The sequence below is a fragment of the Cupressus sempervirens genome, chromosome 11 (assembly GCF_028749045.1).
Source record: "Cupressus sempervirens isolate cs-2001-9-10 chromosome 11, ASM2874904v1, whole genome shotgun sequence".
Lineage (NCBI taxonomy): Eukaryota > Viridiplantae > Streptophyta > Pinopsida > Cupressales > Cupressaceae > Cupressus > Cupressus sempervirens.
Genome location: NC_143128.1, coordinates 513785451 through 513793435, shown reverse-complemented (window position 1 = coordinate 513793435; position 7985 = coordinate 513785451). Strand labels below are relative to the sequence as shown.

Genomic DNA, 7985 nt, shown 5'->3' with positions numbered 1-7985 from the left:
ATTCTACATACAATGTCATGGAATATTGATTAATATCATTTTCAACTTTTAAACATTATTCATATATCATTTCTATTCTAACCATAATTCAATTAAGATTATCAATATAAAAAATTGCATATATAAAACTCAAAGCATATAGAATATATGTCCCCATCATCATCATCATAACTGCTAAATCAAATCACCACATAATATGAAATGATATAAAATCTCCATCTAATCAATAAAAAATGTATCCTTGTATATCACATCATAAAGCATCAAAATATTAATGTATGAGTTGTGCTTTGTTGGATAGGGGAGGGATGTTGTAAAATCATTCCAAAATTCTTTTATGCAGATTTCAACTCCAATAAATACCTCTTCTTTATAATAAAGACTCATTTAAAAAAGTGTATGAAACAGTTAGTAATTAATGTCCATAGTATAACTTGGGGGGTGGGGGGGCTGAATCAATTATATAGTTATCAAACTCAATATCAGCTTTAATCCAACTTAATCATGTGAGCAATGTAATCAACAATTATGAAAGATAGATCTATACATGGTGACAACAGATATGTTGACTAGGGAAACCCTTGATTAGAGGGAAAACCCTGGTGCAAATGATACCCACAAGATGATGTACTAATATAAATCTTTCTTGTGAAAGGATAGACCTAGTTTGGGTTCTAATATATCACATTTAGTACATATGAGTCCTTGTTAGGTGACTTTCAATCCCTGTTAGGAGATTCCAACCTTGTTAGGAGTTGTGCCAACTTGTTAGGAGTTGTGGAAAGCAGATGAACCCACTATCCAAACAGCTTTAGGATCAGATCAACAAACCCACTGTCCAATTGACCTCAGTACTATTCCTCTCAAAATAATAGATGTGAACCAAGCTTTTACTTCTTCCTTTGTCTGATACATTAGACTTCTTCTCCTTCAGACCATGCAATCAGATCTGGAACTTTGTACTTAGTAATAATAACCCTTAAGGTCACTTACACACATAGGTAAGTCACTCTCCTTTTGTAGTGCTCTATTGCTCAATAACTCACAAGTCTTATTTGCTCTCTATATTTTAAACATGAAGAACATCTTTCCTTTATACAATTCTCAATAATAAATCCTTGAGTTAGTTTCCTACTTAATTATAATATGTTAATTAAATGAGTACACATTTAATTAATGCTATTAGCTCATAGTTATAAACAAACTTTTACACATGTAACTTCCATACATACACACTCTATAACATCATCAATGGCCAATATACTATCTCCAGTTAATTGCACAAGCTTTCACTACATTTGTGATGAACTGCAACAATCACACAATAGGAATTTCTTTCCTAATACTTTGTTTCCATACAGTTCTCTATAAATCAATAATATCTTCTGTACACTATCAAATTAGGTTCTGCACACTTACCCTTGTAACAAAGACATATTGTAGTATGTGCTAGAAACTACACATTAACATATAAGTAATATAATGTTCTTAATAAAAAAATCACAGTTGGTTGCTTAGTCAATCTTTACAAATTTGTTACTATGTTGTCATCAATGACAAACATAGTCATGAATACATCATATCAATGATCTACAATGCTCCCCCATAGCATCAGCATTCATGCTAATAAAAACCCTCATTTCATCTATATTTATTCACATTACATGGATAAGGAAATGTGAATTTGGAAGTGAAACAAACCAAAAATCCACTGTTTGTAAGAATTATGAAAAATATAATAATTCAAAAATTAGAGTTCTAAATTATCATCCATTCTCATCCCTGGTGTATGGTTCTCCTTGTAGAAACTTTTATTATGTCTAGTGCTTCTGGAGTTCAATGTTAATCAAATTGACAAAATATTCAATCAACTCTTCGCCCCAAATTATGAGGGAAACACAAGGTAATACACATCAAACTAAAAAATCCTTTTTGCTAAATCCCATGATAAGTGTAACTAAGGAGACTAAAAACAAAAACTTAAAAACATAGAAAACCTAGTGGGGATACACGTTCACATATAAAAATTCAATAATAATTATTAATAGATACTCTATTACTTAAGAATTATACGTGCTTTTAGAATCCATAAACTTTTAAAACTATTAAATATATTTAAGATTATATATATATATATATAATATGAAATTATATATACACACATATAATCATGTTGAATTTTTTTTTTTTTAAAATTAGAATTGTGTTTTTCTTTAATTACATATATCACATCATTTTTTGTTCACTTTGTCTCTAAAAATAAAATAGATAAATATGAAACATAATCATATATTATGGTTAAAATAGCGATTTTTTAAATTTTGACACTGTACAATGTAGAATCCATTTATATTAAATACTAAAAATAATAGACATTATATATATATATATATATATATATATATATATATATATATATATATATATATATATATATATATATATATATATATATATATATATATAGAAAAACGTGTTTAATGAATAATAAATTAGTTGGATAAAATTTACTTTCCCTATAAATTAATAGGAGGTGAGTAATTGGGAAGGGTAGGTAATTATTAGTTCCTGCATGAGAGCTAATGGCCATGGATATGATGCAGTCCATACCGAGTAAAATCATGTGTAGCAAAAGCGACATAGGATACATTAATTTGTACGAAAAGGAGAATGGACAAATATAATGTGTAGGAACTACCCCACTTAATAGAATAATGTCCAGCAAATGTGGAATGAAATAAATTAATAATAATAATAGTAAGAGCTTTTTATGAGCTAGAGTCCCTGCTTTGGACTGAATAGTTGATGATTATAAGTAATTAAAGCTTAAAAAGTGAATTTTCATTTTTCTATGTTTTGAGAAACATTACTACAACGTCTAGATTTTTGGATTTAACTCTGTTGATTTTTAAGTATTTAAAAGAAATAAATATGATGTTTCGAATTGTCAAATATCAAAAACATATTCATTTAATTTGGTGATCTTTTTTACTAAAATTAAAATTCAGTTGACCCATCTTTCATGAATAATCAGAACCCACCTCTATTCTAATTAGAATGAGTTTAAGTGTGCTCAAGATGCACTATAGCCGTCTGATCTGACATACTCTACAGTCAAGATCTTGTCTCTGGCATCTCACTTCTTATCGACATAAATCCTCTTTCCTTTCGCTCTTCAATTCTTTTTAATATTTTATTTATGTGGACACAAAAATGAGTGCTAGTCTGGCGTTCTTAGGGTAGATTAATTACTTATTGGGCAGCGGGCAGCGTCGGTCTCTGAAACCTGTCACCCTTAATGGGCCTTCATAGTATTTGATCATGGTATGGTGCATGTTCTGGATCAGAGCAACAATGGATCCCCGCCATTCTCTCTCCACAAGGCCATGGAGGACAAGCGAGGGTTTGTAGCAAAGGAGGAGGAAGCAGAAAATTTAAAACTCATGTTGCAATTTTCAAATGGTGGTATTCAACAAGACCCTTTTCTAAATGGACAACCTCGGAGCTTAACAGAAGAGAAGATGAACAAACAAAAGACTCTTGACGAGAAGCATGGTTCCTTGCCTTCTATTTCCTTCAGTGGGTTCTTTGGTGGTATTCAATCTAGTGCTCAGTCAGATCACTCTGATGTTGAAGCTACCTCCTTCAAGGAAATGGAAGAATCTGTCATTGAGAAGAAACCTTGGAAAAGAGGAAGAAAGCCCACAAATGGATGAGAAGAACCCTTGAATTAAGTTGAAGCTGAGTGACAACAGCGAGAGAAGCTGAATTAGAGGTATTATAAACTTTGAGCTGTGGTGCCTAATGTGTTGAAGATGGATAAGGCTTCATTGCTTGGTGATGACGTGTCCTATATTAATGATCTCAGAAGCAAGGTGCAAGAACTTGAGGCCGAAAGAAATTATCTTAAATCTCAAGCTGAATCTACCAAGAGGGAATTGATGTCGTGCAACTCTGGCTTGTCTGGCAGCAACTTTGCATTTGTTAAAGATCATTCTATTTCTTCGTTCGTGCCTGATAACAAAGGATTTGGTACAAAGCAATGTGCTGGATTGGATTTGGATGTCCGAGTTCTTGGTCCAGAAGCCATGATTAGAATCCAATCTACCAAGAAGAATCATCCTGTAGCAAAATTGATAACATTGTGGATTGGGACAGAGCGCAGGAGTCCTTTTATCAGAAATTCTATGGAGAAGTTGACGTGTGGCTTTTTTAAGCCATCTTTCTTCTCACCTTTAATTGAGGAGAATGGCAGATGCTTACAAGCATTTAATTCATCCTTATCCCTTCCTTTTTTAAGCTTTTTTTCATTCTAGAAAATACTGTTATTTCCCCAGGAAAATGGCCATAGGCCAATGACAACTAAGAAATTAGATCAGTGTAAATGATTTTTAAAATATACAGACTAGAACTTTACGATAATTTTAAGATATGATTCTTGGGAAAAAAAAAACAAAAAGACAGGGGGTTAACACAAAAACATTAGTTCCCCACCTTATATAAGGCAGGGACTAATAATATGCATGAAGAGAAGTGAATAAGGCAATATCTGCTCAGTGCTCCCATGAATAAGATAAGATTTTCTAGTAAGTGCGCCATTTGCTAGCAAAGTGCACACGCTAATTGCATTTCAACATAATAGTGAACTCTTCTCTTTATAAATGAGAAAAGCTCCTAGCAATGATCACCATTGACCACTTGTAACTAAGTTTAACAAGTGCTAATGTCGTTGGCTTTGTTTAATAAGTCTAATATTGTACTTTGTACCAATGTCAATAGTTTAATAAGTCTATTTATCTAGACATGTAATAGATCGATATGTAGTTTGTAGGTTAATATGTAAGGTATCATCTACACAACTCTTATAAGGAATCTATGATATTATCCATTTTAAGGCTTCGATCTATCTATTTGGTATAATATTTTCTCATGAACATCTCTGGTTTGATGAAGTTGTCCATCATATGTTAGCTTAATTAGGAAAACATCAACAACAGAAAATTCAATAGGATGAAGAAATCCTGAGTGTATAATACATGTGCCTCTTCAATGTCAATCGTAACCACTACTACATCAAGGAAATGCCACTCTATGTAATATGAGAATTGGATGTCATTCACCTCCTAGATTTGGTATAAATCAAATGCCTCAAACTTATCCACTCATCAAATGATGTCTTATTTGTCAAATAACATATTTAATGGTTTGATACCAAGAGAGTGCATTCTTTTGAACATAATCACCGCCAAGTATATAATTACTAGCACTTGTACTTTGAAGGGTCCAAGACTTAAGTTGATAGACTCCTATACTTTCGATGATGTTCTTGAACAATTACTACTATGTTTTTTTTGTTATGATTAAGATTTGTAGTTTGAGTAAAATATTTGATAGAATACATAGACCTTATTTGTGGGTTGTATCTAATATTAATTTCAAATAAATAAATATTCCTTGATTAGGTTATATTTAAATTTGTTAGTTGACCTCCTATGAAAATTAAATACAATTTTTTTTCCTTAAATTTTCAAGATTTTATAAAAAAATCACAATTATGATCCTACTTAATTTTCTATTTATTAATAATTTCATTTTCAAAATATTCTTTCACATATATAAATTTTACCTAATTGAACAAAAAGTTCATATGGTGAAATTATTATCTTTTCATATTGATATTAAAGCATTCTAATTTCTATATAATTTTTTGAATAAATGGAGACCTATTTTTAAATATGAGAAACTATGTATTATATCTTATGTTCTATCTATAAAGACATTAAAACAATGACATAAACAAAATGTAAAGAAATAAAAAATATATATCTATCTAATCTATCCAATCTTTTCCATATCAAACAACCTTCTCAAAATTTTGATTTTGTTTTAATAAATGAGAAAAGTATGCTTTATGGAAAGGACAATTAGCTTCCACATTTTTTTTAGAAATGCCTATTAGAGTATTTCCAACTGATATTCAACAAATGCCTATATTCTATTTAGAAGCTCTCATTGTTGGGCCTCTCAAATAATTATTTGGTCAGAATGTGAAGGATCTATATTTTATGTGAGCACTCCATCCATTTGACATTAGGAAATAGATGAGATTCAAAATTAACAATAATTTTGTAAGCCAAAAGAAATATTGTAAGACTAGTTTTGAGTTTTCACTCTACTAGGGTTTCATGCATCTCTTGTGTATGACTCTCTATTTGCGCTTTCCTTCTGAGTTTACCATCTGTCAAACCACATTTAGTGCTAGAGTTTTTAGGACTAGTTTATAATGGCCTCAACCAGCTGCAACCTAGTAGTTGATACTGGTGCTCGCATTGCTACTTTAGATAGCCATGGAGCCTCCATTGAACAAACATCCTTGCAAGTTCATCCTAAAGGTCTTCCATTAGGTAGTCTTGATATTATCCTTTCTCTACAAGAATTTGATGCTGGATGTGAATGGTTAGAACAACACTAATTGATAGGGCATTTTTTGGGTAGGACTCCTCCTGAAGCCATGCTCAAAGAATGGGTTATTAAGAGCTAGACTCCTCACAGAGTCCACCTTGAAGATGTGCAAAAATATTCCAAAGGTATTTTTATTCTACTTTTCTAACTTGTCCCAGGTTGATGCAGTCTTTGGAAATGGCCTTTCGTTGTTTCATTCCTCCTTGCTTTTATTTCAAAGGTGGTCTTAAGATTTTACAGTCTTTGATGAAAAAAAGCTTAGGGTTCCTATTTTGGTTGAGTTTCTTGTTCTCCCCCTACCTTGCTAGCCATTTATTGAGTCCATTTCCAACACTTTTAGCAAAGTTGTTACTAAGGAACATGATAAGTCTTTTATTGCTCGCCCTCAAAAATGAGTTTGCATTGAAGTTGATCTCTCCAAGGATCTCAAGGATTATGCGGAGATTCAGGTTGGTTCGTACACCTTCTCTCAGAAGTTTCTTTATTTTAGCCTACCAAACACCTATTATAAGTGTCAGACAGTGAAACACAAGATTGAGGATCACCCCTTGGTAGTGCCTAAGGTTAAGCCCTCACACAAGGATGGTCCTATTAAATCAATAGAGTGAAAAAAAATAGAGGAATGAAACATTGTTGGGCACAAGGGAAAGACTTCCTTGACCTCCAAATAATCGAATGTAGCTTCAGCTTCCACCCCTCATGTGCAAAATGGAGTGCAAACCCCAATTATTATTGGGTCAATGGAAGTTTCATAGGAATCAGTTCTTATTATTTCACAAGTTTCAACCCTCCTCAAGGGATCAAGGTGGTTGCAAGGGCTACCACTCTAGTAGTGTTTCATACTATTCTTGATGCATTCTCCATTGAGACATAGACTTTGTGACATTCTTACAAGCCACTAGGGCATGCTAAGAAACTAGAAGAGAAGAGATTTCTCTCTGGTTTTAACCCAGCTATAATCTTCTTGCAAAATAGCTACTCCTCACTTTAGGATGAGACATATATGGAAGAGTTTTGATGAATTTTTTTATCATGGAATGTAAGAGGTCTTATAGACCTCTCTAGAAATTACTATGTCTAGGACACCCATCATAGACTTGGTAATCTAGATTTCCTTTTTATACAAGAGGTAAAAATCTCTCGTTTCACACTTTCTTCTACCTATTGCGTCATTTGGTTAGACGATTTTATATTTTCTTCTCAACACGAAGTTGGTAGAGGTGGTGTAGTTACTCTCCTTTCACCTCATCTTAATTCTATTATTATTTCACATCATTTTGACCCCATGCACATAATTATTTAGATTTTTCTTTCTATCAATAATCATTCCATTGGAATGGTCAATGTTTATAGTCCCAATGATGTTGTGGAATGATCTCAACTTTGGTGTTGGATGTTTAATAACTTTCCCCCAACTACTTGGGTTATGTGTGTTGATTTTAATATGGATGAGTTAGCTTCTGACAAAGAAGGTATTTTTCCTTTTTGTTGGATAGATGGGGAAAGTGAAGTGTGGTACTTTA

At 32.3% G+C, this 7985-nt stretch overlaps 1 pseudogene; it reads left to right on the top strand.

Annotated features, from left to right (window-relative positions):
* Window positions 1-3386: 3386 nt before the first annotated feature.
* LOC149530612 (transcription factor MYC2-like) lies at window positions 3387-4316 on the top strand (annotated as a pseudogene).
* The last annotated feature ends 3669 nt before the right edge of the window (window positions 4317-7985 follow it).